This window comes from Schistocerca americana, chromosome 2 (assembly GCF_021461395.2).
Source record: "Schistocerca americana isolate TAMUIC-IGC-003095 chromosome 2, iqSchAmer2.1, whole genome shotgun sequence".
NCBI classification, from domain to species: domain Eukaryota; kingdom Metazoa; phylum Arthropoda; class Insecta; order Orthoptera; family Acrididae; genus Schistocerca; species Schistocerca americana.
In genome coordinates, this window is record NC_060120.1 from 655239896 (window position 1) to 655252606 (window position 12711).

The 12711-nt window shown below is 40.2% G+C and overlaps 1 protein-coding gene across 3 annotated transcripts in view; it reads right to left on the reverse strand.

Moving 5' to 3' along the window:
* Positions 1 to 12168: 12168 nt before the first annotated feature.
* Positions 12169 to 12711, reverse strand: part of LOC124595566 (mitochondrial dicarboxylate carrier-like) — a 97291-nt gene continuing 96748 nt past the window's right edge. For all 3 annotated transcript variants that reach the window (XM_047134352.1, XM_047134351.1, XM_047134353.1), the window contains exon 9: positions 12169 to 12619. The gene's annotated coding sequence lies outside the window, so the exon portion shown is untranslated. The remainder of the gene's footprint in view (positions 12620 to 12711) is intronic.

Below are 12711 nucleotides of genomic sequence, written 5' to 3' on the forward strand. Positions count from 1 at the left end.
GACCCAGCATTTCTGTAATGCTGGCAGGAACAGTTGTGCCTACAAAAGGAACAGCAGCAACAGGAGCAGATGTAGGTGCTGATGAACCAGAATGCACAGTTCCTTCGTGCCCTTCCCCCGCCAGCTGTGGGCCATGTGCCCATTGTGCAGTTTAGTTCTCCACCCCTGAAATTGTTTGCCAGATTCGAATAATCTATGGAAAGATAGTAGAATTACCTGTGTCAGTTCTTGCTGCAACACTAGGTAAAGCGTATTGTCAATTCAGCTGATAAGGCCGCCTTATTGTTGTCCAGCAGCATAACAGATTTATAAAAAGTTGTCAAAAATGTGAAGTCCTCCATTGAGTCCATGAAATTCCCCTTTGATGAGCTTTGTCAGTTGCTGACACAGTATTTCAGACACCAAGGCTATGTGATGGCAGCAGAGTTACAGTTTAACCAGCACCACAAGCACCGTTGGCAGTCGTCTGCTGTATGGATCGCCAATTTGCACGGTCTCTTGCAAATTGTCATTTTGAGTGTCCCAAATGTACTGCCTCTTATGCAGACTCTCTAATTTGGAATCCAACTGTCCAGTTACTGCCTGATCCTGAGGCTCAGACTAGAGCATTGACCCTGGCCAACCTTTCTTTCGATGATGTTGCCTAGACAGCTGACTCATATGAGCAGATGGCAGCAGCTGATAATTAGCAGGTGGTTCAATTAGGTATGCATGGTAGACAGCTCCCAGTGCTGGACAGGGGAAACCCAGGTCACCTTGCATCCCACCGAGTCACTGTGTAATTAACCCATTTATAATTCCAGCACAGTGATGTTGCGATGCTGTCCGTCACCTGCGCTGGGCTCGGCATCTTCACGTCAGTTGCAACATTGTAATTCCCACCTGCAGTGATTGTCATGTCCTCAACATCATTCTACCTTCTTCTGCTTGTTCTGTGAGCCAGGACTCCTGTCCTGATTGTCATCTGTTGCATATTCGTCAAGACTGCCCACAACATGTGGGGTATGCTGTTGGATCTGCCATTTGGCAACTGTTTGTGACAGTCAAGAGAGCTTGATGGAGTGTGGATCTGTCCCAGTTGCCCCAGTGGATTTTGCTGACATTGTTTGTGGAGGGGCAGCTGGTCGAATTTCAAGTCAACACAGGGGCAATGATTAGGCTCATTAATTTAGAAATGTACAGGCTCTTGTGATGCTCAGGGTTGCACCAGCCACTGAGTCAGGTTGTGCATTCCTATGCATGGCAATTCTCTGTCTCTAAACGTTATAAGAATGTAGAACAGGAACTTACAATGTTAACAGCCAATTAACTGTTGGCTCAAAATATTTTTGAACTAGACGTCTTGTCCGGTTTCAGCTCCCAGATTGTTGATGAAGTGCATTAAGTGTTTCAGTCCATTCATTTTCATGCTTTGGACTCCTTACTGTGGTCATACAGCCCACAGTTTAAGAATAGTTTTGGCCAGGCTGAAAATTTTGAGGCACGTTTCTTTTAAGCCATTGGCAGTACATAAATTTTGTCATCCCCACCTCATTCCCTTTGTGGCAATTTTAAACAGATGGTCAGCACATAGTATGTCACAGATCTGTATCTAATTCCATGCCAGAAGAGCTGTTGGAAAATTGTAAGGGGCAAGTATTTTTCTTGCATCAACTTCCACACCTACCTGCAGTTGCTGCTGGACACAGTCTGTCAAACTTTTTTGGCCATCTACACTCCACTTTTGTCTTTACCAGCTTAATCACTTGCCTTATGCATCCCGTCTGTTCCAGGAATTTATCAATGGTATTTGGAGTAGTTTATTCAGGACACTCCTGTTGCATGAATTATCTTGATGATATCTAGATAATGCGCCTTGCCAGAGAGGAGCATTTACGAAACCTTCAGTCAGTTTTCCAACACATCCTGGAGAATGGCCTTTGTTGCAGTTTTTTTTTTTTTTTTTTACCCATATGTGTGTTTTTTTTTTTTCCTTTGACACGCTTAGCAAAGATGGCTTCATCCCAGAGGACGACCACATCAAAGCTATAATCAAACTGCCAGTGCCCAAGAACATGAATGGGGTCCAGTGTTTTTTGGGTAACAGTTTGTATTATTGTATTATCCCCCCCCCCCACTCCCACCCCCCAGCCATGCATATGTTCAGAGCATTTAGTTTGTCTGATACATGGTGCCAATGGGATTCTCAGTCCTTCACGGAATGTTTGTGCTCTGCTCTGGCTTCTTTTATACCTCGTAAACCTTTAACCCTGGCCTCTGGCATGTCCCAGTATGGCATTGGTGCAGTCCCATCCTGTCGGACCCCGGATGGCAACAAACAGCTCATCACCTACACATTGAAGGTACTTTTTGCCACACAGTGTAATTATTCAAAAGAGGAAAGGGAGGTGCTAGCTATTATTTTAGGAGTTAAAAAGTTTCATGTTTCCTTGTATGAAGTGAGGTTCCTCCTCATCAGCGACGACAAGCCACTGGTTTCCTTTTGCCTAATAGGACTGTCCGCCAACTGCAGACATGTGCTGTCTTTCTCGGTAACTGTTGCTAAGACACTCATTATTACTCCACTGCCCAGCAAGCCAATACTGATGAACTATAGTGGCTACCAGTGGGGCTCGATCTAGAGTTTGATTGAAAGGAGGCTCTCATGTTTGCGTTGAGTGCTGTCTTGCAGGAAACTGAAAAATCGTTTTGGTGGTCCAGATGGTTTACGAGATCATGTCTCTTCACGTATGGACTTAGCTTGGTGTAGGGTTTGTCTCCTACCTGGTCGACTCTACACTGTCTGAGGGGTTCTCCTGCTTGCCACAGAGGAGCTATGCTGTTGAGTAGTCATTCCCGATGTTGCCCCCTCACATACTCCAGTTGCTGTATGCCTCTCAATGGTGTAGGACTCATACGAAGGCATTGGCATGATGTCATGTCTGCTGGCCTGCAACCAATCATGACATCGAACATCTGGCACAGAACCAGGCCGCACCATTGCACCAGTTTTCTCCTTGGCCAATCCTGGAGCACCCTTGGGGCAGGATGCATGTTGATTTCAGAAGTATGTTTTTGGGCAGCATGTGGTTGTTGGCGATCAACATGTAGTCTAATTTCCAATACGTAGCCAAGCTGTCCTCTACGTTGCTGCCTGCCCCTGTCAGTTATTTTTACGATTGAGGAACCTCCAAGACCGTTGTGTTTAATAACAGTAGGAAATCTGTGTTGCGAGACTTTTGCATTTGTAATGTTATCTGTCATCTGACTACTGTCCCATTTCAACCAGCTTCTACCACAGAGGTGGAGTGCTTTGTGTGTACATTGAAGATCACAATGAATACATCAGTGCGTGCCTCTTCTCGCAAAGATGCAATGTCAAGTTTTCTGCCTGTGTACCAGGTACCAGGTGACATTTGTCTGGGAGTCATTGGGGGATTGGGGGGGGGGGGGGGGGGCTGGATTTGTTATTTGTTGGATCCTGAGTTACATGCCATGGACCAACCCTGCCCCACCGTGTTTTCCTCCTGGGCTGCTGTTTGGGTCCAGTCCTTCAGACAGTGGCATGGGTGGCTGCCAGCTTTTCACAAAGGTTGACAGTTGTTTGAGGTGGACTTCAGCAGGGAGCACCCTCATGCAAATCAGTTGCACCCACATCTTTTTGAGACATCATCACCACAGTCTTCTGGTCCATCAGGTGGCAGGGCTGGTCAACGCTGTTGTTTTGGGTGTGGGCTCCCACTTATAGCATGCTTCCCCATTGCCACACCCTCCTCCGTCCTCCCAATGCATGCAGCCTCAGGCCCCAATGAGGCTTCCATGTGTGCTTCCTGATGTTTAGCTCATGCATTCTGATCCACCCTCCTCCCCCTTCTTTGCCTCCTTGCCACCACGTTGCTGCAGGTGGCCACACCTCCACTGCTGCTGGTGGACCCCTGGAGCTTCAGCCTCTGCGCCCTTGATATGGAACCAGCGGTGCTGGCTTTGCCTCTTTTTATGGTCGATCCACTGCCGGGTTCTCTGGCAGCCTCTATGGTTGCAGCACAAGCCTGCCCATTTTCAGCTCTATGTGGCTTCTCAGAAGGGGAAAGGATTTAGTATCCCCACCAGTAGACATCGCATTGGAGGCAGATGAGATGGCCTGGGTGGCACCATGGAATTGTGCAGAAACCTGCCATGGAGCGCACATGTGACATGTAGTATGGGCAGCCCCCTGACAGAGATGTTTCCCTGCAGGTGGTAATAAGATGAATAGGCTAGTGCTTATGGTGAGTTCAACTACAGTGGACCTCGCCCTGCACATTGTTCTAAGTGTTATTGCTGAGTGCTCAGTCCACAGCTGATCACATGAGCTGTATGCTGTGTTATAACCATGCATGCCTCTATGAGGGATTGGACTTTCTGCTTCTCATAGACTGACTCACATGATGAGTTTTTGTTTCCTCTCATGGGGTTCTGTTGCCCGGTTGTTATCGAGCCATCTGTGAAGTATCCATGCTGATATTGTTGTGTAACGGCATTGTCACACCAGTGCAAATGCTAAACAGTGTAATATTGTTTTTATACTATATGATATGTCTTAATCATGCCTCCTTACCCCCATGGCTCTTACCCACATTTTGGCTCTTGTTCAATGATTAACCAGCATCATGTATTACGCAGCTCTATTACCGGAAACAAATGTGTACATGCGTACTCGTGCAGTTTCTCATAGCAGAAATACATGTGTACCCTGAGGTGTGCCATATTTTTTACTGCCATGGCCATTTATAAGGTGCAAGTTAGAATGAAGAGCTGTCTATATTGCCAATGACCAATATCCTGTATCAGAACTCTATGGAAAATAACATGTAATATAATTAAGTGTACCAGTTAGTATACATTATAGTGGATTGGAGGAAAGGTCGGGTGGACAAAAATTTTGACATCAAGCACTGTGATTTGATTAATATTTCTATATTACTGAGGCTCATATTGAAGGAGCGTTTTACTGTGTTTGGTACCAAAGCAACACTTGTGAAAAAAGTATCAGACAGTTGCAAGAATTTTAATCCTTTTAAAATGTAAGATGTAAGTGTTTTCAATGAAACACTGAAGAATAGTGAAGTTCCTACTATCGTAGATTTCTTTGCAGCATTGTGTAACCCTTGTGAATGTTACTACCCTGTATTGAATCAGTCATTGCTGAGACAAAGGTAAAAGCAGTTCTAGTGAAGCTTGATATTGATGAACAAACAGATCTGGCATTGCCTTATTATGTTTATTGAGTCCCTGTGCTTGTAGCAATGAATGATGACTAGGAAGAAGATTGAGTAATTGGCCTGCAAGATGCTCACAAGTTAAAAAAGTTGGTTGATAATATATGTGGAAGTAGTGAGGCAACTTCAGCAAAATCATCACGTAATTTACAACATTATAAACATCTTACTGTGATAACTGATCTCAGAATATAATTTCAATTAGTTCAATAATATTCTGTATATGATATTCTGCATCAAACATAATACAGATATGAACATAATCAAACCACTTCTTCCCAGAGAACAGAGTTCTATAGGCTTATACAGAATAGCAAATGGTGTTCACTCTTTTGCAATTAATAGCCACTTTAATAAAGAGTACAATAAAGGTTGTAGGTTGGGATTTAGAGTATTGTGTAAGTCATTAAAGGGTATCAATGTTTTGATGACATTTATGTGATTTTTGAAATGATGGCAGTCTAAATTACATACACACATCAAAAAAAGTGTTGTATCACCTCAGTTCCAACAGTTCCAAGTTCCAAGAGTTCCAGAGTCTGTACAGAAAATTGGAATAGAGATCAACATAATCATTTCCACCCTTTTTATTGCTCATGAAAACAACATATTGCATGTTGTACCACCATACAGAGGTGGTGGTCCACATTTCTGTACACACCAGTACCTCTAATACCCAGTAGCACATCCTCTTGCATTGATGCATGCCTGTATTTGTCGTGGCATACTACAGACGAGTTCATTAAGGCACTGTTGGTCCAGAATGGCCCCACTCCTCAATGGCAATTCGGCATAGATCCCTGAGTGGTTGGTGGATCACATCATCCATACACAGCCCATTTCAATCTGCCTTTGATCGTGTACACCTTCCGGGTTACAGGACTGGAGTAGGTGGTGGTGGGAGGGTGAGCCACGTGTGAAAGCACCCACGTGATTTACCAACTGACCTGCCTACACTGTGAAGCTTTCTATGTGGGAATGACCAGCAACAAACTGTCCATTCACATGAATGGACACAGGCAGACAGTGTTTGTTGGTAATGAGGATCACCCTGTGGCTAAACATGCCTTGGTGCATGGCCAGCACATCTTGGCACAGTGTTACACCGTCCAGGTTATCTGGATACTTCCCACTAACACCAACCTGTCAGAACTCTGGAGATGGGAACTTGCCCTTAAGTATATCCTCTCTTCTCGTTATCCGCCAGGCCTCAACCTCCGCTAATTTCAAGTTGCCGCCGCTCATACCTCACCTGTCTCTCAACAACATTTTGCCTCTGTACTTCCGCCTCGACTGACACCTCTGCCCAAACTCTTTGCCTTTACAAATGTCTGCTTGTGTCTGTGCGGATGGATATGTGTGTGTATGCGAGTGTATACCTGTCCTTTTTTCCCCCTAAGGTAAGTCTTTCCGCTCCCAGGATTGGAATGACTCCTTACCCTCTCCCTTAAAACCCACATCCTTTCGTCTTTCCCTCTCCTTCCATCTTTCCTGATGAAGCAACCATTGGTTGCGAAAGCTTGAATTTTGTGTGTATGTTTGTGTGTCTATCGACCTGCCAGCGCTTTCGTATGGTAAGTCACATCATCTTTGTTTTTAGATATATTTTTCCATTATTATATAGAAATAGAGAAAAATTAGGACATTATGACGTTAGTCAAATTATAGGACAAAAAGACTCAACCAAAAATATTTGTTTTAAAATATAAAATAAATTAAAATTAATTGCTACAATAATTAATGGTACGTTACATCACTTATTTATTTTCTTTGTTCTGGCAGCAACACTGCCAGACACATGCATGTAAAGCTGCAGTTCTTAAGTAGAGCTCAGTGTGAGCAGTTCCAAGATTGAGCTCTTTTCGTACAGAGCTTATAGAGACAATTGTAGAAATTGTTTGAACTGAAAATATGAAAACATTCAAGCACAAGATAATTCAATGAATTTTGCATAAACAGTGGGAATCAAAGTGGAAAATGTAATACATGGAAGATATGTACAGTTCTGGCTTTGAATTTCAACACTATAATGGGAACCCAATTCCATGTATTTCACTTCTTCCTTGCATGTTCCTGGCACTGACAAGAAGAGCTTTGAAAGTAAACTAAAAGACTGTAGTTACACCAATTAGGTAAACCATTTGAAAACAATTGCAAGTGACACCTTTCTAGTTTAAAAAAGTGAAAAGTATTGGCAAGTTACATACATGTATAAGAGCGACATGTCTGCTTGCTATGTTCCTCAAATCATTTGGAAGACTGTTCTCAATAACAGGCCTTGTAAAATCAGGGGATCAGAAGGCGCAATGTATCTGGTTCTCATTATTCAGCTTGTTGCAATTTACACCAGTCTCTTTCCTATTGGCCTTTTAAAATCAGAGGAGCAGAAGGGGCAATGTATCTGGTTCTCATTATTCAGCTTGTTGCAGTTTACACCAGTCTCTTTACTACTGGTATTTCCTACGTCTCATCCACCCCTTTCATACATAAATTCTTAATTACTTTTATTTCTTCACTGCGCTAATTGCGACTGTCTCTTCTAATGTTTTACTATTAGTTTCTTTATTTTTATACACATTTTATTGTATTTTGCTTCTCACTTCAGATCACATTCACGTTTGTCCCCTCTTTATTTAGCACTGTTTTAATTTGCACTCACTGATGTCTTTTGATTTTAGTTTTGGTCTATTTCTCATCTGCTACCACATTCTTGGTGGTATTAGAACTCTGATACTATAGTTTCATCTACTGATCCCTTCTTCAGTGTGTATACACGGACAAGGAAAAAAAATTCTCGGATTTTTCCCGGATTTCCCGGTTGAAAATACACTTTTTCCGTGTTAAGTGACAGTATACTTTTCCTCAGCACTGTAAAACTTGTCAGTCCTTAGAATGTTTATGGTTTTCTACACAGACGTAGAATTTGCCGGCACTTTCCAAAATGAAACCCGGGGGGGGGGGGGGGGGGGGGGAGGGATGGAAACACATTTTTGAAAGATCTTTGATGTGCAGAGTTACAGAGGTATAAATTCGAATTCCACAAAACACAGCATGTTACTTTCCGAAGCAATGAAATCGAGATTACGACGCGCTTTTGTAAGCCAGTCATAGCACATGTCACGTGATCTCGCCAGCTGATGGCAGCAAAGGACACGTGACGTAGTCAAACAATAGCAAAGATCAATCTTCAGTAGCGCGAACACACAAAAAGAAAAGTTAATGGTTTAAATTAATATGCGTGGAGTTGCTACAAGAAAAACAAAGCTTTCACAAATAATATTAATAAGCTGCAAGAGAAGCTAAGCTTCCACATATAATGCTGATCTTTTTGAGCGTGTTACACTTTAAGATGCATCACAAACGTGCCAGTAAAATTTTTAATAACGACGTAAATGTCTGATCTTCTGGGCTCGAAATTCTTCTAAATGGTCGTCCTCAAAGAGTTGATTTTTAAATGAGTGTCAAACGCTCTGTGATTTAAGAAATTTATCATACATTCTCGCACATAGTTCATCTTGCGTAAAAGGAAATTTACATTGAAAGTAACACTTTTTAAATCACCATTCGCAATATTTTCCCGTGATCAGTTAGAAACTGGTTCGTTTCAGCAGTTGCCAGAGAGCGCCAGATAACGGGCGCCACTGCGCACGCGCAGCTACGATGACGCAGGAAGCCCGCATGTTCATACGTATAAAACAATAAAAGAAACAAGACATCAAAGGATACTTCAAAAGCTTCGGAATTTCGTGAACCATACTAAAATGCATGATTCGGCTTAAAGTGCACAATCGTATGTCCAGATTCGGATGTAAATTTTCTGGAGTACCAGTACTGTATTATCTCATGTTTGGTTTTTTATTATGGCATAATGCCATACGAGTTAGAAGATGGAAAACGTGCACTTGAAATGCAGCGAACAGTTGAAACTAGCCAACAGTGTGAAATAAAACACTTCGTTTCAAATAAACTGACTGCCTCAGCGCAAAAGATTAAAGCCAAATCTCTTTAGCAAACCGACAAAAATAACTTCATTGTTCAGCAAGGCAATTGATGCTTGACTGTCAGAAATTAGGAAATAAAACCTGAAACTTCTGTAATTATGCGAACGTATTTTAATTCATTTGGTAGCTCTCGGCCACAGAAATTCGTTTTGTTTTCATTTAATGTGAGAGCAATAAACGTAAACACAGGTCACGTGGAGACTACTCATCTCCCCACTACAACTCTGTGCATCAGCCGCGTATCTACGATATTTAGATAGTGGCGCCCAGTCATACATCTGTAGCCAGAAGGGGAAGAAGGTACTACTCATACGCGACTCAACTGCACATGCGCAAGAGCCCGCCCGAAACTGCTCAAATGAATCTAATGCGAACAGCTGTCACGTCCCGCTCATCGGAGACAATTTGTTGTTAGGAAGCACTGCATATTCTTCTTAAAGCCTCTGAAACACTTTGGTTCGCAGACGCTAGTATGAGAACTGTGTTTTGTTATTGTATATGGCGCATTTCCTTTGCGACTTAAGTTTTATTATCGTTTTTTTTTTCTCTCGTTCATGTTTTGTTGCTGCAGTATTATTCTGCAGAAGCGGTATACAGTAATATCCTTCGTTAGAATATTGGTTCTTAACAGTAAAAAAAAAAAAAAAAAATATAAATAAATAAAAAAAAATTTAACTGGTAACTAAAGCAATGAAAAGTTCCCGGAATTCTAAAAAATTCCCGGGTTTTCCCCGGTTTTCTCCCGGACGAAAAAATTCCCTGATTTTTCCCGAATCTCCCGGATCGTATGCACCCTGTTCTTGCTTCTGAATTATTTTGAATATCTTATTTATGGTATTTGTGACTTGTACTTCCGATCTGCATCTGTATGTCCAGCATTTTCTTTCTTGTAAGATTATTAATGTTCCTTTCTTTATGATGTTCTTTATGATGCAAGAGTTTTTAAAATTTAAAAATTGTGTTTGTGTGCTTATCCAGCAACCACTGATAACATTTCAGCAGCTGATAAATAGATACTGCTCTTACAATGCAAAAAAGTAAATACTGATAAATAGATACTGCTCTTACAATGCAAAAAAGTAAATACTTCTTTTGTTTTAATTTTGGTAACATGTCACTACTATTAATATTGCCATTACTTTGGCTGCATCAGTAGTATGAAAATTGCTAAAGGGAATATTCTAATTTTTTTTTCTACATCAGGTAATATCTTCTGTAATACATGCATTATATACTGATAATCTCCACTTATAAAATGAAAAAAGTTATACTGACTGTAGCATCTGCTTACAATATTCTTTATTTACGTATTAACAAATATACCACTAAGCAAGTACACATTAAGTGATCAGCAATAGACTTCATAGAAACTCGCATTATCAGTGTAGTAACATTAATAGAGGAATAGAGGCCATTTGTCATTTTTACCATTGTATTAGACAAAGATATTGCCCACAAATAAAACATGTTAAAACAATGATTGTTTTGGATTCTTATAGTCCTAAATCAATTATGAAACGTTTAAGGGTCAACAATACAATATCATGTATTTACTCAAGTGTCAAGACACCAATAATCAGAATAATATGAGTAGTAATTTATACAAAGTAACAATTTTAAGTGTGGTGATTCTTGCTCAGAAGGAAAACACTATACTCATAATTTCATTATTCTATGGCAAAACATAACAAAAAAAAAGCAAAAGACACTCAAATCTAATGAATAGGCAAAACTGTTCAAACTAAAAGTAATTATGCACCAACTAAATAGAAAGCAAGAACTTCACAATTTGAGTAAAATACTTTTTATGTGTAACAGACAGATACAAATGCGTTCATAGCCTAATATCAGCATATTGGCTTCACTTTTTATGTTTCCTTTACATTACTTCAAATTAGTGAGTGGTTGCTTCCTTTGATAAGATCCTAAACTTCCTCTTCCTTCATTATATAAGAAAGGAACTAACAACCTGTTTTTTATTGCCTTACCATCAACAGAACACAAAATAAAATGAATCTCATCATATGTCAGGCACAACTACATTATACAAATGCAAAACTTTTAGCAGGTGCTTGGGATGTCAACCAGTAGATGCTTCAAATTTTTATTTTACTTAAGTCATATTGAAATCAGTATGAAACTGTATTGCAAACAGTTAATCCCATGTGAGTGATACAAAAGTGCAAGTGTGGATATCAAAATATGGCCCTCGTTAGGAACTGCTACAATGTTTCTCACACATGATAATGACTGGCAAAGAAACTATGCTAAATATATTTGAATAAAATCTTTTTGGATGTTAGGACGCATCACTAAGAAACACTAAAACAACTATAAAACATGTGTAGGCCATCTTTGCAATGGACCTCTAAGCACTTATATGCTACATATACGTGTCATAGACAGTTTAATGGAAAAATAATTTGATATTGTGTATTCACCATTAGGTCGTATTGATCATTAGGTCTCATATTCCATGAAACTATTTAGCCTGCATTAGAAATTGCATCGGTCTCTCTTAATCCTCGAGTCGACATTCCTATATATAAAGTGTGCCAATCACAAATAACATTGCCTTCTACTGTTCCATTGCTGTTTTACAATTGCAAGCCTGTTCCTATTCCTTCATCATTGCTTCAGCCAACACATTGATACGTTGCATTGTCATAAATTCAAATAAGCAGCAGTAGTATAAAATAATCAGCAAACTATATGAGAAAAAAAATGATCCATGGAAGAAAATGGTCCAGATTCTAAGCTAGCAGCACAATCCCACAATGATGCACTTGTCCACAAGATAATTAGTAATCAAATCAGCATGTGGCAAGGCTCTGATGCAGCTTTGCTGTTTAATGCTCCAAGGGCACTTGTACATGGCAACATAGTGATACGACGAAAGTTTATTTTATTATTGTTTAATTAAGCAGTGATTTAGTGCACAAAAGTTTATTATAACATTGTCTTGATTTTGCTCATATATGTTTCCTCTCATAACATAAAGACAGCTATCCTTTATACATGTACAAAATATGCCACATATCTGCTCATGTTACAAAAATTGGCACGCCCACTTGAGGGTTAATGGGCATAATGACGAGAGCACACCCATATCCTTCATGGATTGCAAGGTCAGCAGTAATGCAGAATTTAATCAAATAAAACACATTATATTTCAAACTAATAGTATTTTTACTGCTACATTTATCATCAATTTCATACACTAGATAAATTCACAAGCCTTGTTTAGTAATTTATCCAAACTATAAATCATGTCATCACAGTCACACAAGCAAATGAAATACTATACAAATACTGCTTCATACCATTAGAGTGCTAGAGCTTCTCCCAGATGAAGAAATGTCTACAATCCTTTTGCAGAACCTGAAGAAATGGGTGAAAAAGAGAACAAAGAGCTCAATAACTGAATCATTGAGAATCAGAATACAGGAAACTAAAATAAAACTTTAAGCAAA